Here is a 26620-nt window from a genome sequence, read left to right on the forward strand (position 1 = left end):
GTTTTTTTTTTTTTTTGTTGGTTTGTTTGTTTATTTTTTTCTCCAGTTTTGTTTTTGTCTGTATTTGAAATATGTTTAATTTTATTTTGTGTGATTATTTAAGTTTAATGTTGCATTTTGATTTTTTTCTGATGACAAAAATTTGGGTCAATATTTCAGTTTTGTAACAAGAGATATTTTGTTTGCATTTGTTATTCTGATTTTATTTTGTATATATGCATATATGATTATTTTTCTAATAAAAGAATTACGAAACGATTGTCTGGGGTTGTTGCTTCCCTTGTTCAGAGAAGAATTGCCTGGTATTTCGGTGCTGGACTGTCATTGGGCAGGATCAGACTGATATGCTACATGATATTTTTTCGCTGTGAAGGGGCATAGTGTGCTAAAAGAACCCGCACCCTGAGTTGCAATTTAAATGAACAGGCATGGAAGTTATTCTAGCTGTTGTTCTATCTCAGGAGTGCTGTTCTTTTTCTCTTTTTTTCACACACACACATATATATATATATATATATATATATATATATATATATATATATATATATATATAAATAATTTTATTTTATTGATGGTAATTTATATGACTGGATTACCATCAATAAAATAAAATTAGTACATTCTCCAAATTGTTTATCAGATTATTTTGAAGTAAACCAAGTCATAGTGCATGTGAAATGTTACTAAAGGATGTAACATTTTCAGTGGTGATATTATTTTTCTTTTAATTAAAAAAATAATTATATTATAACTCGCATAGAACATTTTAGCAAGATATGAAGCTCTGAGCTTCTTTTGTACCTATTTCTATGTTTCACGAGTATAAGTACATGGAAGGAACTGTGTGCCCTCCAATCCACTTGGGTGAAAATTTCAGATTTATTGAAATATTGATTCTGCTAAGTATTAAAGCAGTAGTATATGTTAATTTAACCTTCCTAAGTAGAATGGAATATGAGTAAATGATGCACATTTGCTTAAACATCCAAGCTAAAGCATATCAGTTAAATAGATTAGAATATATAAATGGTTTAGAATATAAAACATATATATATATAAACATTTATTATAGAAGTAAAATACATGAAAAACTGAAAACTATGGAGAAATTAGACATGCCCTTTCGCCTCAGATGAATACAGATCAATCTGAATTTATGTCAATTTGGGAATTCTGCAGAATCTAAAATATCTGAATGAATCAGGGTACAAAACGGGCAAGGAACAAATCAGTGTATTAACTGTTAGTGTTATTAATTTTATTAGTTAAAGTGAATGTAAAGTTGAATGAATGAGTGCCCGTTTTTTAAAAAATACTATTAAAAACAGGAGCACTTTCATTTATTAAACCTTACATTGCAGCATTGTTTTTAAATACTTACCTTTTTCTTTCGTGAACTCAGACTGGGGATCCTCCACCCGCAGCTCCTCTATACTTACCTCAGCAATAATGAAACCAGCTTCCTCCAATCGTTGTGTGGACTCAAGATTTAATGAATGAAAGTGCCCCTGTTTTTAATCGTATTTTTAAAAACTGGGCACTCATTCATTCAACTTTACAATCACTTTAATTTGTTTGGTGCCAAATTCCCAGGAAATGGAAAAGGGGAAGTATCTGAGATTGTATAGCTAATCAGTTCATTCATTGGCAGTGAAGTATTGGAGGTCTGACCATTCATGTTTCCAACATCCCCTGTCCAATCTTGTCAGAGTATTACTAATGACTGATTTTAGTGATAGTAAGTCAGGCATTGAATGCCATACTTTTTAAATCTATATTTAACCTATCATAGGAAATTGGGATACTAGGGAAGCTCAGTCATCTTTAATCACTTTGACATGAGCTTTTGGAAAGGTATAGTTGTATGCTTTTGTCTGCTATTTGCCATTACTAGAGCTTTGACTCTGATTAATTTTTAAATGCTTTGTAATACCACTACTGCGCCTACTAGATACCCTGTTGCTGCTGCAGTAAGATAAAATGCATTTAAAAGACACCTCTAAGCAATCCTAGAGTCCACTTTTGCTGCTGCAGTAAAAGTTTCCTTTACTGCATCAGCTGACACTCCTACTCCTGCTGTTCCTGCTCTGTGATGGTCATCAGTCAATGGCAAATCCTTAGGAAACAGCTAGTCACTGTTTTTGTATAAAACAAACAAATGTGAAACACTTTGGATAACTATTTTAATGGCCTAGAATAGATATATAGGTCATACGTTAATTGTAGTAGAGCATTTGATTAAAGGGATATGAAACTCAACTTGTAATACAAGTGCTATTTAGCATGGTTGTGATATCCATTGAGGGTATAGCTTGCACTAGAGCAATGTCTGCTACACTATCCCTTCTCTGGTAAATCTGATTTACCATGGACTTGTAATATCAAGTTGTGTGCTAATGTTATTGAGGTCCAGCGATACTGCTTATTGCATCCCGCAATATCATTAATGAGCTTCTTGTAATCTAGTCCAATGTCGGGTTTATGCTCGGATGGTGGGGAACCCCTGTTTCTACCCCCTTTTTTATTATTTATTATTTCTTAGTATATTTGACAAATATAGATTTAAAGGTTTAAGTGTACTGGTGTAGTTGAACTTATCATAGGTCATTTTTTTTCAAATAATCTTTTATTGAGGTTTTGCAAAAGAGAAAACATACAGTAAACGTCCTATGACATAAATGACATAATATCAGTTGAACACAATAGCGGTTGAACACCATATAATGATATACATAAGAAGCAAGATGATTGACAAAATATGGACTTCTGGAACCTCCATTTTGCAATTTTAAAAGCTTTTATAGATGACTTATTAGCTGGGGGGATGATAGTCATATCTGAGACCCTAATGGGTCCAATTTGGTAGATATGACAATATAATAATAACAATGGTAGTAAAATATAAACCATTATGAGATTCAAGATAGTTTATCAGCGGGTAAGCACTGCTTGAAGTAATGTAATATAACTTAAATTAGAATATAGGATATATGTTCTCTAGGAGACTTATAGTCACAAGTATAAGCTTGTAGGTCTGCAACACTAAATCAAAGTATTGAACTTATGATTCTATACAGTAGGAGAAGGATCTATATAATGTCTTAAGCAACATATACAATAAAACTTTATAACAGGGTGGTACCATATAGAAATATATTAAACAGAACTGTGTAATTAGGTGCACAGATAAAACTTAAAGGCAGGAGCTGGTAATTATTTGATATATGTTTGCATAAATAAGTGGACCATGAGGCCAGTCACAAAATTAAAATATCATAATAAGTAACATACACCTAGATTACAAGTTTTGTGCTATACCGGGTGCGTAAAGAAGACAAAAAAAATAAGCGGTATTGCACTTTACATAGCACTGCCATTATAAGTTACTGAAAAACCTCCATGTGCTGTGCGTTATGGTGCGTTAAGCTCCATACCGCACAAAAGTCAAGGGCTGAGTTTACGTGCTTGTGCATGATTTCCCCCATAGATATCAATGGGGAGAAAGTGCTAGAAAAAATCACCTGCGATAGCACTAACGCAACCCCATTGATGTTTATGGGGAAAAGAAAGTTATGTTTAAACCTAACACCCTAACATAAGCCCCTAGACTAAATACCCCTAGTCCGCCGCTCCCCGACATCACTGACACTAAATAAAGTTATTAACCCCTAATTGCCACCTCCAACATAGCCGACACTAAAGTTATTAACCCCTAAATTGCCACTCCCCGACATCGCTGACACTAAATAAAATGATTAACCCCTAATCAGCCGCCCCCGACATCGCAGACACTAAATAAACCTAAAAAAACACTAAATAAACCTAATGACTGCTAAACCGCTGGTTAATCCTAAATTATAAATTTAAATAAAGCTAACACTACAAAAAAAAAAAATGCTAAAATTATGAAAAATTACAAAATATAAAAAACAAAATTATCAAAAATAATAAAAATTACACCTAATCTAATAGCCCTATAAAAACAAAAAAGCCACCTCAAAATAAAAACACCAATAGACTACCAATAGCCCTTAAAAGGGCCCTTTTCAGGGCATTGCCCTAATTAAACAGCACTTTTACATTAAAAAATTGACTAAGCCCCCCACCCAACCAACCCCCCAAAATAAAAAAAACAAATCTAAAAAAAAACAACTAAGCTACCTATGGGGGGGGGGGGGGCATTTGTATGGGCATTGCCCTTTAAAGGGCAATCAGCTCTTTTACAATCAGCTCTTTTACTGCCCAAAGCTCTAAATCTAAAAAAAACTGTAAAAAATAAAATAAAACTAACACTAACCCCAGGAAATCTATTCACAGTTCCTAAGGTCCGGACATCAATCTTCATCCAGGCAGCGAGAAGTCTTCATCCAGGCGGCGATATCAACATCCATCATGGGGGCATCTTCTTTCTTCATACCTGTGGTGCAGAGCGGTGGAGGCACGGAGCATCTTTGCTGGCGGCGCAGACATCCAGCGTGGAGGATCCTCTTCCAATGGTCATCGCCATACACTGAAGCTTGAATGTAAGGTACCCATTTAAATATGGGGTACATTGCATTCCTATTGGCTGACATTTTCAAATCAGCCAATAGAATGAGAGCTACTATCCTATTGGCTGTTCAAATCAGTGCCTTCACAGCTCAGTGCTACCGGGATAAAGATAGGAGATGCCCCCGTGATGGATGAAGATGTCGCCGCCAGGGTGAAGACTTTACGCTGTATGCATGCAGATGGATGTCCGGACTTCAGGAACTGTGAGTAGATTTTCTGGGGTTAGTGTTTTATGGGTGTTGTTTTTTAGATTAGGGATGGGCAGTAAAAGAGCTAAATTGTTTTAGACTTAACTTTTTTTATTTTGGGTGGTTGATTGGCTGTGGGTTTTACTTTTAGGGTGGACTTTGTAATTTTGTACGATAAAAGAGCTGTTTAACTTAGGGCAATGCCCTACAAAAGGCCCTTTTAAGGGCTATTGGTAGGATATTGTTAGGTTAGATTAGTTGTAATTTTTATTATTTTGGATGTTATTTTTTTTTGTAATCTTAGTCGCCTAGATTTAGAGTTCTGCGGCCAAAGGGGTGCGTTAGCTATGCATGCTTTTTTCTGGCCGCACCTTTTAAATACCGCTGGTATTTAGAGTTCACAGAATGGCTGCGTTAGGCTCCAAAAAAGGAGCGTATAGCATATTTACCGCAACTTCAACTCTCGATACCAGCGGTGCTTACGGACGCGGCCAGCTCCAAAAACGTGCTCGTGCACGATTCCCCCATAGAAAACAATGGGGCTGTTTGAGCTGAAAAAAAACCTAACACCTGCAAAAAAGCCGCGTTCAGCTCCTAACGCAGCCCCATTGTTTTCTATGGGGAAACATTTCCTACGTCTGCACCTAACACCCTAACATGTACCCCGAGTCTAAACACCCTTAGCCTTACACTTATTAACCTCTAATCTGCCGCCCCCGCTATCGCTGACACCTGCATATTTTTGTTAACCCCTAATCTGCCGCTCCGTAAACCGCCGCTACTTACATTATCCCTATGTACCCCTAATCTGCTGCCCCTAACACCGCCGACCCCTATATTATATTTATTAACCCCTAATCTGCCCCCTCAACGTCGCCTCCACCTGCCTACACTTATTAACCCCTAATCTGCCGAGCGGACCGCACCGCTACTATAATAAAGTTATTAACCCCTAATCCGCCTCACTCCCGCCTCAATAACCCTATAATAAATAGTATTAACCCCTAATCTGCCCTCCCTAACATCGCCGACACCTAACTTCAATTATTAACCCCTAAACTGCCGACCGAATCTCGCCGCTACTGTAATAAATGGATTAACCCCTAAAGCTAAGTCTAACCCTAACACTAACACCCCCCTAAGTTAAATATAATTTTTATCTAACGAAATAAATTAACTCTTATTAAATAAATTATTCCTATTTAAAGCTAAATACTTACCTGTAAAATAAACCCTAATATAGCTACAATATAAATTATAATTATATTGTAGCTATTTTAGGATTTATATTTATTTTACAGGTAACTTTGTATTTATTTTAACCAGGTACGATAGCTATTAAATAGTTAAGAACTATTTAATAGCTAAAATAGTTAAAATAATTACAAAATTACCTGTAAAATAAATCCTAACCTAAGTTACAATTAAACCTAACACTACACTATCAATAAATTAATTAAATACAATACCTACAATTATCTACAATTAAACCTAACACTACACTATCTATAAATTAATTAAATAAAATACCTACAATTATCTACAATTAAACCTAACACTACACTATCAATAAATTAATTAAATTCCGATCAGCCAATAGAATGCAAGCTCAATCTGATTGGCTGATTGGATCAGCCAATCGGATTGAACTTGATTCTGATTGGCTGATTCCATCAGCCAATCAGAATTTTCCTACCTTAATTCCGATTGGCTGATAGAATCATATCAGCCAATCGGAATTCGAGGGACGCCATCTTGGATGACGTCCCTTAAAGGAACCATCATTCGTCGGGAAGTCATCGGTGAAGATGGATGTTCCGCGTCGGCGGGATGAACATGGATCTGGAAGAAAGAAGATTGAAGATGCCGCTTGATAGAAGACTTCAGCCGGATCATGGACCTCTTCAGCTCCCGCTTGGATGAAGACTTCAGCCAGATCATGGACATCTTCAGCCCCCCGCTTGGGCTTGGATCAAGACATCGGAGCCAGGACGGATCGGTGTGATACCCGGCGAGGTGAAGATAAGGTAGGAAGATCTTCAGGGGCTTAGTGTTAGGTTTATTTAAGGGGGGTTTGGGTTAGATTAGGGGTATGTGGGTGGTGGGTTTTAATGTTGGGGGGTGGTATTGTGTTTTTTTTACAGGCAAAAGAGCTGAATTCTTTGGGGCATGCCCCGCAAAGGGCCCTGTTCAGGGCTGGTAAGGTAAAAAGAGCTTTGAACTTTTTTAATTTAGAATAGGGTAGGGCATTTTTTTTATTTTGGGGGTCTTTGTTATTTTATTAGGGGGCTTAGAGTAGGTGTAATTAGTTTAAAATTGTTGTAATATTTTTCTAATGTTTGTAAATATTTTTTTATTTTTTGTAACTTAGTTCTTTTTTATTTTTTGTACTTTAGTTAGTTTATTTCATTGTATTTATTTGTAGATATTGTATTTAATTAATTTATTGATAGTGTAGTGTTAGGTTTAATTGTAGATAATTGTAGGTATTTTATTTAATTAATGTATTGATCGTGTAGTGTTAGGTTTAATTGTAACTTAGGTTAGGATTTATTTTACAGGTAATTTTGTAATTATTTTAACTATTTTAGCTATTAAATAGTTCTTAACTATTTAATAGCTATTGTACCTGGTTAAAATAAATACAAAGTTACCTGTAAAATAAATATAAATCCTAAAATAGCTATAATATAATTATAATTTATATTGTAGCTATATTAGGGTTTATTTTACAGGTAAGTATTTAGCTTTAAATAGAAATAATTTATTTAATAAGAGTTAATTTATTTCGTTAGATTTAAATTATATTTAATTTAGGGGGGTGTTAGTGTTAGGGTTAGACTTAGCTTTAGGGGTTAATCCATTTATTACAGTAGCGGCGAGATTCGGTCGGTAGATTAGGGGTTAATAATTGAAGTTAGGTGTCGCGATGTTAGGGAGGGCAGATTAGGGGTTAATACTATTTATTATAGGGTTATTGAGGCGGGAGTGAGGCCGATTAGGGGTTAATAACTTTATTATAGTAGCGGTGCGGTCATCTCGGCAGATTAGGGGTTAATAAGTGTAGGCAGGTGGAGGCGACATTGAGGGGGGCAGATTAGGGGTTAATAAATATAATATAGGGGTCGGCGGTGTTAGGGGCAGCAGATTAGGGGTACATAGGGATAATGTAGGTAGCGGCGGTTTACGGAGCGGCAGATTAGGGGTTAATTATTGTAGGTAGCTGGTGGCGACGTTGTGGTGGGCAGGTTAGGGGTTAATAAATATAATATAGGGATCGGCGGTGTTAGGGGCAGCAGATTAGGGGTATATAAGTATAACGTAGGTGGCGGTCGGCATATTAGGGGTTAAAAAATTTTAATCGAGTGGCGGCGATGTGGGGGGACCTTGGTTTAGGGGTACATAGGTAGTTTATGGGTGTTAGTGTACTTTAGAGCACAGTAGTTAAGAGCTTTATAAACCGGCTTTAGCCCAGAAAGTTCTTAACTACTGACTTTTTTCTGGGGCTGGAGTTTTGTCGTTAGATTTCTAACGCTCACTTCAGCCACGACTCTAAATACCGGCGTTAGAAAGATCCCATTGAAAAGATAGGATACGCAAATGACGTAAGGGGATCTGCGGTATGGAAAAGTTGCGGCTGGAAAGTGAGCGTTAGACCCTTTCCTGACTGACTCCAAATACCAGAGGGCGGTAAAAACCAGCGTTAGGAGCCTCTAACGCTGGTTTTCACGGCTACCGCCCAACTCTAAATCTAGGCCAGTGTTTTTTATTTTTTGTAATTTTAGCGTTATTTTTTTGAAATGTTAGATTTTTTTAAAAAAAAATTTTAGTGTTGTTTTTTTAATCCTCTAATTTAGAATTTTTAATTGGTAGTTTATTTTATTTTACTAGAATAGTTATGTTAGATTAATTTATAGTTCAATCTTTTCAGCGGTATAGCCGTACCACACCATAACGCAAGACTTGTAATCTAGGTGATAGTACTGGCATATTAGAAGGTATCATCTGAGTGAGGAATTGCCACCACAATATGGTTCCTATAGTTATGCATGGAGTAGTCTAAGAGATGTCAGGTCACTGGCTCAAACATGCAGGTAGAACAAAGGTTGTGGGTTAAGTTAGGAGGAGGATATTGTTAATTCCTCCCCAATACTCATCAACGTAGGCAAGTGGGGTAGGGCTTGCTCGAGCATGAATGTATAATAGTATAATGAGATGACCTAGCTAAGGATTTTAAGTATAGTGAGTGAATATAGAAACAGACATCACTGGAGTGTAGAATTCTGAGGCATAGCAATGTTGTATGTTCTAACTTAATTGCAAAATACTATATTTAACTATTAAAACACATTAAGATCTTTATTATCAGAAGGAAAGCTATCTCTAGCAATCATACCTATTATACATTAGCATGTCCAGTGTTTATTTGGTATTCCAATAATTTACTGTCTATAGTATGTAAGGATTTAGGAACCTATAGAAACATAAAATAACTTACATTGGTGTTGCTAACAAGGTGATAAGGGGTCATGCAAGCAGTTTGTGAAAAAACATTACTGTGCAGAAATTTTACAGTGCTAACAGGCATCTTAAGTAAGTAGATAACAAGAGGCCCTGTAGTAACTAACTTGCGATATTGCTATATTCACCCCACTACCTGAATCAGTAAAGTTAATTTTGACTTTACTCTCCCTTTAAGAAAGCAGCTAAAATATATAAGTGGGCTTAATTCTGATCCTCAGCTGAACATGACTGCTGACTGGCAGCTGCTTTCAAATGTTACCACACAGTCATGTTCCAGATTTATAGTGCATTAGCAGTCCAGCATTAGGGGTAGATTTACTATATGTACAGCATACATATGCTGTTGGCATTTATCACTGCACAAGCATTTCTAGTGAAATGCTTGTGCAATGCTGCCTTCTGCTCACTGGTGCCAAATCACCCGCTAGCAGGAGCGGTTAATCATCCTGATCATATCAGATCGGGATGATTTCAATCTGCCCTCTAACAGAAGGCGGACAGGTTAAGGAGCAGCGTTCTTATCACAGTTGCTTCTTAACTTACGCTTCAGGCGAGCCTGAAACAATGGGACTTCGTAAGCAGCATTCGCTGCTTCATAAATGGATCCCTTAACATTAACTATATGTTTAACAAATGTGCAGGGGATACACACATAGATTTCTATTTAACAAGCTACAGCACGTCTTGAAAGCCACAGTGTTTATAAAATTGCTCCTACTTCAACCTCCTTCCAGGCTGATTCAACCAGGAATATTGAAATGCCCAGTTAGCGCTATTGGTTGCACAAGACAAGGGTTGGGTCTGCACAAGCATTTAATTTTGGAATGTTAAAAGCGGGCAACAACTCTATGTCCCTTTATGGATTCCAATGAAATAAGAAAATATATCAAAGTATATATATATATATATCACAGTGTGAAGCTGTTCCATAAGGTTGTATGGAATTATAAAAGTAGAGTATGATCAATCAGAGCAGCCTGAAATGAGAATCTTTAAATGTTATATTTGCTCTTACAGTTGCCCTAGCTTATTCTCATCCTGGATCAATTAAACCCATATATTGTTTTCTCACATACTGTCATTGCCCCAATTTGGTTAAAGCAAATGCAGTAATCCATTAGAGTTTAATAGTAATTGATTTTGTCTTAAACTTCACTTTTAGTTTCACTGCATTTGAGAATGTCATGTAGTGAAGGCATTTTTTAAATTCTAGTACTATACATTTTTGCCCCTGGTACTGATATAGATTGAATTCTGAAATTGATAATGCTTTGCTTGACCCTTCCACTAGGTATTTACCTGAAATAAAAACACAAAACCAGAAATGGGGTACAAAGGCCGCAGCTTTTTATTTATACAACACATATAACAAGTTATAAATAACTCAGAACACTTAAACCCAAACTAGCTTGCCCATAGCAGTCACAGATTCTCCATTATCAAATAATTCCAAACCAACCTCTCCCCTGCCAATCCAGGAGGTACCCCTAATTGCTATTCCACAAGGCAAGCACTCCGCCAACCTGCTGCGACATGTCTTCCTTCTACCTAAGGGAGGGAGCTTCTTCCCCCATGGACCTTGTAACTGATTTTGGTGCTCTTTCCTAGCCACTCCCCTACCTAATATACTTATCTGCTAGCCCCTCCTTTTACATCATCCACCTATCCAGGTTAACCTATGCAGGGGTGAAATGCCCCTCCCCATGCATTCGCATCTCCAGGGCTTCCTTGACCCTTCCACTAGGTATTTACCTGAAATAAAAACACAAAACCAGAAATGGGGTACAAAGGCCACTGCTTTTTATTTATACAACACATATAACAAGTTATAAATAACTCAGAACACTTAAACCCAAACTAGCTTGCCCATAGCAGTCACAGATTCTCCATTATCAAATCATTCCTCACCAATCTCTCCCCTGCCAATCCAGGAGGTAACCCTAACTGCTATTCCACAAGGCAAGCACTCCACCACAGGCAAAGGCCTACTGCCGTGCCCCGCCAACCAACCCCAAGGTCTTTGAAACCCCTACCTTCATGTTAAAATTGAACAAATGTAGTCCCACCTCATTTAGGTGTACCCCATCTCGAATGAAAAAACACTCACCCGATTCCCCTTCAAACTCTACATGCCGTAATTACAGCCCACCCAGTTTCCTAAGAAAACTACTCATCATTCTGTTAACTTTCCTTCGAGAGGTGTCCAGTTTTTTTAAATTCCATGCCGCCCTCCAAGTTAGGCGCGGCTCAATTTCTGACCATAATAGCACCAACCCAGGGAATAGCTCCACCAACCTCCTAATATCCCTCTTCATTCCATCCACCAACTCCTTCTGTGAGATAAACCTCAAATCATTCCCCCCAACATGTATTAACAGTACATCGGGTGGCCAGAAAAGCCTAGCGTACTCTACCACTTTAACTAACAATTGTTCCCACCTAATGCCTCTAAAACCAAGCCATCTAATGTTAACTTCTTCAGGAGACCACCCCAGCTGCGCCCCCATGTCTTTAACAGCCGCTGCCTTTTTCGCCCAGTATATGTAAGAATGTCCTATCAGCCAACAGTGAACAGGAACTGCGTAAACAAAACAATAACAAAAACCACTAAATCAATGTTGGCCTAATGTATGATACATAACAGTTAGAAACCCGCCTCCCAATTCTTTTGATCCCCAACACCTCTACCCCCAAAGCATGCGCCTCGGTAGCCGCCCCTATTCTAAATGAATGTGTCCCAAATTCCCCCGGCTTTAAACCCACCAGACCCACACACTTCTTAAAAATCGCCTGAAACTGGAATTGGGACAAGGATGTTCCGGCGGTGTGAATAAAAAGAGGGCCTTCCCCCTGGGGCCTCACTTCCAAATATTCCATGCACCCCACTGGGCAACAAGTAAATCTGGCAACCTCTCCCCACCTGATCCGTCTTTGACCTCCTCAACCATATATCTAATACCCCTTCCTGAACCGATGCATCCACCCTCTGCATCCCCCCTCTGTCCCATCTATTCTTTCCCACCAGCTCCGACACTCTAAATGCCCCAAAGAATGCCACCACAAAAACCAACCTGAACAGCTTGTACTCGTAATCTGATGAACAAACCTCTCGCAATTAGTCCACTATCCTCAACAAAACTGAATAAACCACGGGCCTCCTGCCATCCAGCACCACTCCTCTGTTACACAAACTTCTGGCTGCCAACTTAACCATAAACCTCTTAGACACGTCCTCCCACCCCATCAATTGGAATAAGAACGCCAATGCCGCTAACCTCCTCCTGACCATGGATCTTGAGATCCCCATTCCTTGCCATTCCAACATCCAGTCCATTATTGCCCTTGCTCTGTCCTCAGAAGATTACACTACTCCCTGCCCTTGCAGGAACTTGAACCACAATCTCTATACCTGCATATATGCTCTCCACGTCCCCGGAGCTACTGCTCCCCTCACCAAATTCAACCTGTCGCGAATGCCCTCCTCCATAACAACTCCGGGATCTGCTCCCCTTCTGCCTCTGCTTCCGGGGCCAGGTGCCGAAAATGCTCCCAGTGCAAATGGGAAAAAGCATCAGCCACATTGGTCTCTTTACCTGGTACATGCACTGCTCTGAACAACACATTGCATTGCAAACATTTTAACACAAATTATTGCAACAAATGAATCACAGACAACAAAGAAGTGGACAAATGGTTAAGAAGCCGACACCACCCCCATGTTATCTGAATTGAAGATGACCCTCTTATTCGCTAACATGTGGGGCCACACTTCCAATGCAACCACCAAAGGGAATAACTCCAAATATACCAAATTCTTTGTCAAACCCTCTGTTACCCAAACCTCTGGCCATTGCCCCACACACCATTTACCCTGTAGTTAGGCCCCAAATCCCACTGCCCCTGCTGCATCTGTGTAAAAATGGATATCCGACTCCGCCACCTCCTGCACCAAAACCTTCCCATTAAATTCTCCCAAGAATCACTTCCACACCAACAGGTCCTCTTTAAGGTCCCTTTTCAAACTAATTCTGTGTGATGGCCCCTTCGCCCCTGCCATTGCCAAAGATAGCTTCCTCGTAAAATTTTTCCCAACTTTCTCCTTCACTTTCTCCGGCAAACTGCACTCCATCCGCAGTGTATCAATTTGAATGCCCAAGAAACTCAAGCACGTGGAGGGGTCTTCCGTTTTTTCTGCCGCCACCGGAATCCCAAACTGCTCTGCCACCTGCATAAATGCCCTCATCAGCCGCTCACAATCCCCCAACCCCTCCGGGCCCACGAACAGCAAATCATCCAAATAGTGTACCAGTGAATTCACCCCCGATGTCCGTTTGACCACCCATTCAACGAAACAACTACATTTTTTGAAGTATGAACAAGAAATCGAACAACCCATCGGCAAACACAAATCCACAAAATACGACCCTTTGAAGAAACAACCTAACAGGTGATGGCACCGTGGGTGCACAGGCAACAGCTGAAATGCTGCCTCCACGTCCACCTTAGCCATCTTGGCACCCACCCCCGCTGCCCTCACAAGATCAACCGCCCTATCAAATGATGCGTATCTTACCGCTGCTACCTCTGGATCCATCCCATCATTCACAGATGCCCCTTTTGGGTAGGATAGATGCTTAATCATCCAGAACTGCCCAGGAATCTTCTTGGGAACCACCCCCAATGGTGAGACCCTCAAATTCTCCAACAGGATGTCCTGAAATGGGCCCGCCATCCTACCCAAAGCGACCTCCTTCCCCAATTTGCTTCTCACCACATCCGGGAATGTCCTAGCTGACTTCAAGTTCCCCTTTGCCCGAAATCCCCTTTTTTGTCAATTGGAATCCAAAAACACGAACTAAAACCCGTCAACAGCAGCTCCGCATCCAGCTTCCCCTTACTCCCCCTAGCGTATCGCCTTAGCCAGGGAACCATCTATTTGACCCTCACCGGAGTCCGGCCCTGTACACCCATGTCCCCTGGCTTTGCCGGTATTCTCCCTCTCTTAAAGCACTTTGAGAATGCATGGGACCCTCCACAACCTGAACAATCATGCTTGTACTTACACGATCCCCCGAATCTGCACTGCCCATCATTGAACTGGAAGCACAAACCTTTTCTAAGTGCCACCACTGCTGTTGATCCAACTCCTCCTGTACTTGTTCCCCCTGGCCCTTGAAAGGACTGCCCCCCACGGAGCGGTGTCATCATCTCCAACAAGATCCCCATGTCCCGATCATCCCACTTCATATCTGGACGCACCGCAATCCTCTGGCGAAACTGTTCATAATATCGCCACCACGCCATCTCTTCTTAGGTCTGATAAGCTGCTGAAATTTCATCAAAGTAGCAAAACAATGCTGAGCCTTGCTCCAGGAAATTCTCCGCTGTCATGCTTGCCAAAATACAAAACACCCTCGACCAATTCCCAAAGGTTTTTGGAAGCTTTTTGTATCTTTTCTTCCTTTCTTCCTCCTCCTTCTTACCTTGTTCTCCTTTTGGATCCTCCTTGATCTCCACAAACTGCTCCAGAGGGAGTAATGAGAAGATCTCCAGGAATTCCCGCTTCCAAATCTTCTCCTTAATTTCTTGCGTCAAGTGTATTCCCAGAGGCCCTATCGTACATAAGTACGTTCTACTCAGCGCGACTTCCGCTACCTTAATAGATCCCCCTGGAGCAGTCGCCGTCATCCCCCCAGCAGCCCCTTGCACCTGTTGTCCCCACACCCCCGCCACACTGCCTCGTTCCCCACACTGCTTCTACACCTGCGCCACCAAATCCCTCAAACCTTTTAACAACATTGACACACCGGCATTTGCCCCCCCATTGCATGATGTGTATGTGTAGGAGTCCCTGCTGCCATCCCAGACACCTTACCTGTACTGCTAGGTGCCGTAGCTTGTCCCATGCCGCTGACCTCCTGGCTTCCACTCCATGTTGCTTCCAGCCTCCTTATCCTCTCCTCTGACCGCCTCTCTCTTCGTCCCACTTCATCCACTTGATGCCCCAAGGAGCGCTCTCTGGTCCTCATCCTCTCTCTGTTCTGTTTGCTACCCCTCCTGGGTGACCTCTCCAGTCTGCCCCACATTGGGGATACTTGCGACAACCTCCGCCTTCTGTTATCCACTGGGGAACGGGACCTGCCCCGCTGTCTATCTGCTCCACTCCCACCGCCTCTCTGGCTACCCTGCCTGCAGCCGTGCACCGCTCCCACCTGTGAAGACAACATATTATCAAGGCTGGTCCCACCATACCACCCTGTGGTTGTCCTGCCCCCGCTGTCTATTGCCCGTTGCTCTCTCACCCCTTCTTGACTAGGGCCCCTCTTGTTGCTCTCCCCCCTAGCGGCACCAGGAGACAACATTTGCAACAGCTGAGCTAACACCCTCACGTCTCCTACCTGGTCCGCCGTCATTGCTCCTGACTCCTCCATGCCCTCTCGCTGCTCCTCCTCAAACTTGTTATATGAGTTCCCTAGAAGGATCATATCCATGTCCATGTCATTGAATTTGTGTTCCCTCTGAGGCGTCCCCTGTTCTGCAGGCCCACCATCCCTGCTCCTGTCCACCTCTTTAGGTCCTGTGTGGGAGATAAAGCGAGGGGGGGGAGAGGGGAGGAGAGGAGAGGGGGCATCCAACATCAAACATCCAACATCCTAACCCAATATCAGTGGAAACCTTTCCTCCCCTTTGCAGCTCCTAATCATGTGGACATAAGAATACTTAACCTACGCATACAAAGGGAGTGCTGCTTCCCCCATACTATCTACATTATAATTATACCTTTCTAAAAAAAATTTTTTTGAAGCCCTGCAGTCTACCTCCACTTACACCAACTCATTGCTTACCCCTTATTATCTTCTTTTTTTTTATTATGCAGCCCCTAATCCAAATATCCCCCTGCACCTTTTATGCCCCCTGTGACCTGAGACTCCCCCACCTTTTACCTTCCCAATTGTGTCCTGACCGACTGCCCACCTATTTTATTTGTCACCGCTATTGCCCCCCCACATGCCCCATGTGCTCATCCCCGCATATCCGTTTCCCATCTCCCCACGGAACAATTCCACGCCACTCAGGCCCATTGGCCTCCCCCATGTTTGATCCCCCGCCAAGGTTCCTTTCCCTAGGTTCCTTTCCTTAATATTTTCTCCCCTTCTTCATCAATCACCTTCCTCGTGCTGCCTCTGGGCCCCAATATGTCCCCTTGCTACCTACCGCCACACCACCACTACCGCTACCTCCGTCACTTACCTTCCTCCACCAATCTAACAGTTTGTGGCTTTCACCTCCTCCAAGTCTGCCCTGCTCCTCTCCCCGCTCGACTGGCGGTGACGTCCGGCTCTCGTCCTCTTACCACGGCCCCCTCTGCTGCAACCGGCTCTTCCGCCTCCACGGGCCTCACCGGCGTCAATGTCCCGGCAGCTGGGGGCTCCCCTCTGACAGGCGATCCGATCCTTCTGCTCCAACTCCTTAAGCACAACCCCCTCGTTCTGGACCTGCCGCTGATCTCCGGGCTCAGTCTCTCTGGTGGCCTGGCCCTCCTGGATGGTCTCCCTCCAGACGGCCGTGCAGTCCTGCCTCGTCCTGACGCCTCCAGCCTCCCAGGTGGCGCAGCGCCCACCGATTCCAACCGCTTCCGCACCTAGTCCATGCCTCTGGCTTATGCCAAGGCCGTAACTGCAGCTACCAGCTCCTGAAGAGTCACCATCTGTTACAAGGTACGTGCCAGCAGAGAACAGCTTCTTCCCCCATGGACCTTGTAACTGATTTTGTCACTCTTTCCTAGCCACTCCCCTACCTAAAATACTTATCTGCCAGCCCCTCCTATTACATCATCCACCTATCCCGGTTCACCTATGCAGGGGTCAAATGCCCCTCCCCTGCATTCGCATCTCCAGGGCTTCCTTTACACAGGTGTGTTGTGACTGACTTGCAGTCTTACTTCAAAATGTTTCCTACAAATATATATTGTTTTATTATTTGTTATTCTTTCACTAGTTGCAAATTTTATTATAAAAACAAAACACAACAGTAGTTTAATATCAAAGTTATAAAAAAAAAAAATCAAAGCCTGGGAACATATGAAACATCACTTTGAATCTCAATGCAGCCACTGGTGTAACATATAATGCTGACTAATGATCCTAATTTTCAAGATTTATATCTTTTCATTAGTAAGGTTTAAAAATTTTCAAAAGCTCTACTTCTGTTAAGGTGTACATTAAGATTTATTGACCCTACATGTAAAAGTGCCTGGGTAAACATTTCCCTAAGTAAACATTAATCATGATGTGCAGTAAAACAGAAGTAAATACTTTTCTGAGTCAAGGCATGAGTCACAATTTTTAGTTTATTGAGCTAGAATAAGTTATACTGAAACTGTACAATAGTGTATAAGGTATTTAAAATGGTAAAAAAAAAATGGAAGAAAAAAAGATGAAAACAATTTAAATCCAATTTAAATCCAGAAAGTATAAACGTGCAGAATATAAATATTTGCCATTACTATGGACTTAATTTAAATGAAGACTCAAAACCTATGTGTTCTTTTTGTTTTTTTCAAAAACAATCCATCAATTGCAAATCAAATAAATAGTATGCAAAATTTTGAACAAAACATTTTTCAAGATTGCTGCTGAATACATTTTGTATAACAAACATCCAAAGCAGTTAAAGGGACACTGAACCCAATTTTTTTTCTTTCATTATTTAGAAAGAGCATGCAATTTTAAGCAACTTTCTAATCTACTCCTATTATCATTTTTTTTTCGTTCTCTTGCTATCTTTATTTGAAAAAGAAGGCATCTAAGCTTTTTTTCTTGGTTCATAACTCTGGACAGCACTTTTTTATTGGTGGATGAATTTATCCAGCATACAACAAGGACAACCCAGGTTGTTCACTAAATATGGGCCGGCATCTAAACTTACATACTTGCATTTCAAATAAAGATAACAAGAGAATAAAGAAAATGTGATAATAGGAGTAAATTAGAAAGTTGCTTAAAATTTCAAGCTCTATCTAAATCACGAAAGAACAATTTTGGGTTTAGTGTCCCTTTAATTTTGACTCCTGAGAATATCTATCAGATAAAAAAGAAGATTGAAGAGTATTATATGAGAAACTCATGAAATACTCCTTATTTTTTTGCTTCCAATTCAATAACATTAATTTTTCACATTGTAAAAAAATACAAAACAATTTTATTTGAGAGTGCAGTCCATTTCTGTGTTTTATATGTGTCTAGGTAATTATAAAGGGTCTATGTCACCCTTGCTTGTATCTCAGTGTTTTTGGTTGAAGGCATACATTATGTGACTGTGGGTTACGGACCTTGGTAGGAAGAGACCTTGATGTTGTCCTGTGCCTATCAAATGCTGTAAATAGATGGGTGCATGCAAGAGAGAAAATACTGAAGGTAACAGATTATAACCCTACTCTAGACTAAAACCTGAAATATACTAACCATATGGCAAATTCCTTTGTTTATTATAGACGTGAAATTTGTTTTAATTCCAAATGTAATTTAAAGGTTTTTTTTTTTTTTAATTTAGGTAAACAAATCAGGAATTTTGTATAATTTTATTGAGGTATTTAGTTTGCAAAGAAAATGACAATTTTCATGTATTAAGCACTGCTTTATTGTTCCTGCATTTCATTATATGCAAAATATTGCTATGCTTTTGTTTTTATTATTCTAGTAAGAACAGAGGGCCTCTGTGTTAGTTGTCTATGTTGCATTCAGAAACGTACAACTGCAAATTATCATTTGTGTGTCTTCTTGTTGAAGCAAACCTTTGGCAATATGGTTTTATGATGATGTATATATTTAAGTGTTCATCTTTCTGAATTTATATTACTAGTTATGTTTATGTGGTTAGGGAAATATGCTTCCCATAGCTAATTATATTGCATCAATATCTGATCACTGCAATGCTGTAAATATTACTGTGCAGAAGGCTCAAAAGAGTATGTTTAATCAAGTCACTAGCTTGTATGTTCACTGACCCCTTTTTAAAGTGTATAGTTATGCTAATAGGTGATGTGATCAATTAAACTATTGTGCTCCAAAACTATAGAGATATTTGTGTATGTCTCTCTAAGGGATACAGATAGGGTTATTGTGAGTACATTGAGCATAAGTGAGTTTTTTTTTTATTTCACTAGCATTTATTTGATTAAAAGTACTTATTCACTGTTTAGGCAGGGAGTATTTGTATCTATTTGGTGATTTTGATTTTCAATGTAATCTAATTTGATGGAGGTAACTGCAATGGGAATTGCTCATGTGCAAAACCAATATTATATCCGAGAATGTTTTACTCCAATTTTAATGGGTTTGTTCAATGCATATTATGTTGGTAATGTTCCAATGTCTTTTTTTTTTTTTTTTACAAAAGTGATAACCTCTTTTTTCGTTTTAAAAAAAGGAAAGGAACTTGAAGCAGATGTTCTTATAGACCAATATCGTTATTGTATATTGACTGCAAGATTTTAGCTTCACTAGTGGCTAATAGACTTAAAAATGTCATGGGGGTTCTAATTTCACAAATTCAGACAGGATTTATGGATGGTAGGACGTCAGCTTTAAATATTATAAAAACATGGGTTATTCTAGATCATTATTAGAATCTTAAAGATCAGATGAGTATAAATAAACAAGAGGACGTGGTATTAATAACAATTGGTGAAATTAGAACCCCCATGACATTCTTAATTCTATTAGCCACTATTGAAGCTAAACATTGTATAGTCAAAAAGTCAATATTTTATAATGATATTGGCCTATAAGTGGTCCATTTATTAATTTAAGGACGGATATGATCTGATAGAGCAGATCATGTCCGCTGCACATCGATAAATGCTGACAGCATACACTCTTGGCATTTATCATTGCACCAGAAGTTCTTGTGAACTGCTTGTGCAATACCACCCCCTGCAGATTGGACGCTAGCAGGGGGTGTCAATCAGCCCGATCGTATTCAATCTGGTGGATTGCTGTCCGCCACCTCAGGTGGTGGACGAGTTAAGGAGCAGCAGTCTTAGGACTGCTGCTTCTTAACTTCCGCTTCAGCCGGAGCTGAAGCTGAGTGGGTCGGAGGCAGCATCTGCTGCTTCATATATAGACCCCTAAGAATCAACTGCTTCCGGGTCCTTTCCTTTCTTTAAAACAAAAGAGGTTATAGCTTTTGTAAAAAAAAATGACATCGGAACATTATCAACATAATATGCATTAAATAAACCCGTTAAAATTGGAGTAATTTCTTTCTGGAGTATTTTGTAGAATTCTGAAGGTAGCTGGTCTGGGTCAGGTGCTTTATTTTTTTATAATTCTTTTTTATTTAAACTAGGGATATGTATATTTTCCCAGAATTCATGTTCATTATTTTTGTTAATTTGTCCCGTGTTCCAAACATTTTGAAACATCCTGTAAAATATTTGACAGATTTCTTTAGTATTCCTGTCCCTGATTCCCTTATGCTTTATAAGTTCAATTTTATATTTGACTTCTTAACTGTCTTAACAGATCTTTGCTAAAAAGTGTCGTGTTTTATTGACAAATTTTTATAAAATTAGCTTTAAACTTCAGATCTTCTCTATATGATTTCTGTAATAGAAACACATCCCTTTCCTGTTTAACTTTAAAGTATTTCAACAAATTAGCTTTTTATGTATCTTAAAGGTAGTTATTATAACTTTTCATTAGACAATTAGTAAATTGTGTCTCTCTAAAATAACATTTCTGTTTGAATTTACTCATGTAACTTATTATTTATCCTCTCAGTACAGCCTTTGCTGATTCCCATAGAATCTCCTTTTTTTCCTAAATAATCTTTATTTAAAATCAAAAACTTATTCCATCTATTTTTTAACCATGCTATAAAGGAATTATTATCTTTCATAAATCTGGGAAAAATAAGTTATATTTCTTAGGCTCCTTTTCCAGAACTGGATACAGAAGTTTTAATATGATTGGTGCGTGATCTGTAATAGTAAATTCCTTAATCTGTGCTAGCCAATATGTATCTAAAAGGGATTTTGATATCACAAACATATGAATTCTGGAGAGAGAAAACATAATTTATCTAAGAACTTACCTGATAAATTAATTTATTTCATATTGACAAGAGTCCATGAGCTAGTGACGTATGGGATATACAATCCTACCAGGAGGGGCAAAGTTTCCCAAACCTCAAAATGCCTATAAATACAACCCTCACCATACCCACAATTCAGTTTAACGAATAGCCAAGTAGTGGGGTGATAAAGAAAGGAGTTAAAAGCATCAACAAAGGAATTTGGAATTAATTGTGCTTTATACAAAAAATCATAACCACCATAAAAAGGGTGGGTCTCATGGACTCTTGCCAATAGGAAAGAAATGAATTTATCAGGTAAGTTCTTACATAAATTGTGTTTTCTTTCATGTAATTGGCAAGAGTCCATGAGCTAGTGATGTATCGGATAGCAATACCCAAGATGTGGAACTCCACAGAAGAGTCACTAGAGAGGGAGGGATAAAATAATAACAGCCATTTTTCGCTGGAAAAAAAAATCCACAACCCAAAATATAAGTTTTATTCTCATAATGAAAAGAAAATAACTCAAACATAAGCAGAGGAATCAAACTAAAACTGCTGCCTGAAGAACTTTTCTACCAAAAACTGCTTCTGAGGAAGCAAATACATCAAAACAGTAGAATTTAGTAAATATATGCAAAGAAGACCAAGTTGCTGCTTTGCTAATCTGATCAACTGAAGCTTTATTCTTAAAAGCCCATGAAGTGGAGACTGATCTAGTAGAACAAGCTGTAATTCTTTGAGGCAGGTCCTGACTCGACTCCAAATAAGCCTGATGAATCAAATGCTTAAACCACGATGCCAAGGAAATGGCAGAAGCCTTCTGACCTTTCCTAGAACCAGAAAAGATAACAAATAGACTAGAAGTCTTCCTGAAATCTTTAGTAGCTTCAACATAATACTTAAAAGCTCTTTCCACATCCAAAGAATGTAAGGATCTCTCCAAAGAATTCTAAAGATTAGGACACAAAGAAGGGACAACAATTTATCTATTAATGTTGTTAGAATTCACAACCTTAGGTAGAAATTTAAATGAAGTCCGCAAAACTGCCTTATCCTGATGAAAAATCAGAAAAGGAGATTCACAAGAAAAAGCAGATAATTCGGAAACTCTTCTAGCAGAAGAGATGGCCAAAAGGAACAATACTTTCCAAGAAAGTAGTTTAATGTCCAAAGAATACATATGTCATATACCTTTAATGGGAGGTACCATTTACTTCCTCATCTGTATAAAATTTCCTCCTGCGCTCTAATCAGAGCTTGGTATTGAAGCTTAGTCATAAGTTTGAATCATCTGACCTTTACAGAGTATCTACAGATATTATGTTCAGCTTTACCTATCCAACTCTCAGCTTTAACATCCTCTGTTGGATCCAGAATCCTTTAGAGCCGCCAATTCCGTTGTGACGTCAGATGCCGACTTCGCACTTTGATCATCTTACCGGTAAGTCAGCTGCATCCACCCCAGATTCTTATTTCAAATATCAGCAAGCAAACTAAACCGGAACTTACTCTTATATACTATGTACTCAGGATCGCACACTCTGACTTACAGTAGTATCCAGCTTGCGATCATAGCAAGACTCCTCCAGCTATACCAGTCACCTATTTTGCAAAATGCTCCAAACGTTGACACAGTAAGCTCTTATTTTTTCCTGACTGTTTATAAAACATTATGCATGTTGCAGCTAATTATATGGTGAACCAGACAATTGACTCTGCTGAATATATGAGTTGTCATCCTTACAGAGGTTAATCACTCAAATCACCTAAAACTAAAGGAGTGAACCTGCTTAGTATGTAAATCACAGATTTATCATAGCTCTTATCGAATCATCCTTGAAGCAGGCTCACTACCACAATATAATTCTTATGTTCAATGTATTAAATCCAAAATCTGCAGTGTGTGTTCTACTATTTTTGCATTTGCAGAAATAAACATAATTCCTTGTGACATATTGACAAAACACCAAGCCAGTAACATGAACCCAGTAGATTTGCTAACTCATGTACAAACACTTACTGATAGGGTAGAAGTCATTACCCAAACATTAACTGCATTACAACAAGAAAATTCTTCCCTAAAAGCATATATAAAAGATGTTGCCGATAAACAAAAATTAGTGTAATCGAACCCACTATAAGTCCCCCAGAGAAATTCTCTGGTGATCGCAAATTTTTTAGAGAATTTAGGAATGCATGCTATCTTCTATTCACTCTAAAGCCCAAAACCTATCCAACTGACCACATAAAGGTACTCACTACCATCTCTTACCTCAGGGGAGAGCCACGTATATGGGCAAACTCATATTTTAAGACTAATGATCCCATCCTACATTCCTTGGACTCATTTTTCACTGCAATGTCCCAACTTTATGAGGATCCCTTTAAGCAACTCACTGCTGAGAATGCTATGAGATCGCTCAAACAGTTAAAAAGGCCAGTTGAGGACTATATAACTGAATTTAAAAAATGGTCCAAAGATAGGTGGGTGGAACAATCTTTCTTTAAAGTATCAGTTCAGATTAGGACTCTCAGATCCACTAAAGGATGAGCTTGCAAGAATAGTTTAACCTGACACCTTAGAAGGCCTAATAAACCTCAGTATAACATTAGAACGGTGCATAAGGGAATGCAGACATGAAAGGAATCTTAGTGATTACTCAGTAAGACGTGCAAGCACATACAATACCACATTGCCCACTACAAAGCCAAGTTCTAAACAACCCTCAGAATCAATGGAGATTGGGGTAATGAAAGGACCTCTTAACCCCCAAGAAAAACAAAGGAGAAGATTGAATAACCTATGAATGTACTGTGGAGCCAATGATCATTCAGTTAAGGATTGCCCTACACTTGCACGCCAAAACAAGGGTAAGTTGAACACTGTTACGTACTGTATGAACTCTCAAACAACAACTTCTAGTCATTGCTCACTTTCCATTCTTCTACAGTGGGAGACCCATAGACTTTGGAATCGGGCTATTATTGACTCTGGGGCCAGCACAAACTACATTGATTCAACATTCACACTTGTAAATAAAATTCCACTAATAAAAAAGAATAATTCAGTGTCTTTGCGTGTCATTGATGGTAGCTAATTAATTTCAGGACCTATCTACTATCAAACAATTTCTTTATGTATTAATACTCTTTGTAATCATGACTAGTACATCTCGTTTGATGTCATTCCTTCCCCCTTGTACCCAGTAATTCTGGGATACTCTTAAATTGCATAATCCCATGATTTCTTGGGAAACTTCTGAGATACAATTCCCCTCAGATTACTGTACCTCAACATGTTTTGCTTCCCCTCACATCCTTCATACCACTGAAACACAGAAACCTCAAGAATACTCAGATTTCCATGATGTTTTCAACAAAAGAGAGGCTAAAAACTTCCCTCCACATCACAAGTATGACTGTGCCATTGATTTGATTCCAGAAGCAGACATACCTTTTGGACATGTTTTCCCTCTATCAAAACCTGAATTGGAACACCTCAAGAGGTATTTGGACAAAAACCTCAGAAAAAGTTTTATACGGCCTTCCACATCACCAGACGATAGTCTTAGGCCGATAGTTGATTTACGAGAATTAAACCAAAGCACCATAAAAAACAGGTACCCACTCCCCCTCATTCCGGAGCTTATAGAAAGACTTGAAGGGGCCATTTATTTCACTAAGTTGGACCTCAGAGGAGCATATAACCTCATCCGAGTAAGAGAGGGGGACGAATGACTCACAGCGTTTCGTACAAGATATGGCTTGTATGAGTACACTGTGATGCCATTCGGCCTGTGTAAGGCCCCTGACACTTTTCAATTTTTAATCAAGGACATCTTCAAGGATCTTCTGGATCTCTTTGTTGTTATATATTTAAATGACATCCTGATATATTAAAAAACACTTCCTGAACATGTGAAACATGTCCGTACTGTACTTTCACGTTTAAGAGAACACTGCCTTTACGCAAAACCAAAAAATGTATCTTTCATACAAATAATGTTACCTTCTTGGGTTATGTTATCTCCCCACAAGGTGTAAACATGGAAGATTCCAAGTTTCAAACCATCTTACAATGGCCAACTCCTTCTACAAAAAAACATATACAGAGGTTCATGGGATTTGCAAACTTTTATAGAAAATTTATAAAAGACTTTGCTAAATTGTCAAAACCTCTTACTAATCTCACCAAAGCCAATGTCAAATTCATTTGGATTAAACAATCTCAATTAGTCTTTGATGAATTAAAGTCCAAATCACCACAGCTCCAATCCTTACTTTCCCAGATCCATCACTCCAATACGTATTAGAGGTGGATACCTCAGACTTCGCTATTGGAGCTGTCTTATCACAAAGACACTCTTTGAAACATCCACTACATCCTGTAGCATTTTATTCTCGTGTCATGAGCACATGCAAATTAAATTATGCAATCGGTGAAAAGGAGTTACTATCGATTAACTCATCCTTAGAACATTGGCGGCATCTCCTAGAAGGAACAACCATTCCAATTATGATTTATACAGACCATAGAAATCTGCAGTATTTGAAAACGAACCGAACACTTACATCTAGACAAGTTAGATGGAATCTATACTTCACCAGATTCAACTATTTAATAACTTACAGACCCTCTGCAAAAAATGGGAAAGCACATGCTCTTTCCTGAATTCATGAAAAACTCTTAATTTCAAATAGCCTGAAAACAGTTATACCCAAAGAAAACATTATTGGCCTAAACCAAGATATTACTTCATTGTTTAAATCTAAACAAGAGAATGATCCAACTTTGCTCATATCAAGTTTAAGTCTTGACACAGATAATTTGTACTATTATGACAAACTACTGTATGTCCCACCTTCTCTAAGAGACATGGTGTTAAAAACCCATCATGATAATTCCTTAGCCGGACATCTTGGTTGCCAAAAAACTAAAGATTTGCTAAACAGGGTTCTTCTGGTGGCCAAATCTGGATAAGGATACAGCAGATTACATTAGGTCCTGTAAGACTTGCACTGTATCAAAATGTAATACCAATCACCCATCTGGTGAACTTCTTTCCTTACCAACTCCTCAGCGACCATGGACTGATATTGTCAGGTTTCACCATTCTACTCCACCTCTCCAGTACGCCCACTCTCTCCTGATTGGATAACTCTCCTTTAAGACACCTGTGCACCACTCAACCTGTGCTTAGTATTGTTTGTTTATAGGATACTAGCTTTGAAGTTTCTCTCACGTTCCCCAGAGGTTTCCAAAGAAGCTTAATTCT

The sequence above is a fragment of the Bombina bombina genome, chromosome 5 (assembly GCF_027579735.1).
Source record: "Bombina bombina isolate aBomBom1 chromosome 5, aBomBom1.pri, whole genome shotgun sequence".
NCBI classification, from domain to species: Eukaryota; Metazoa; Chordata; class Amphibia; order Anura; family Bombinatoridae; genus Bombina; species Bombina bombina.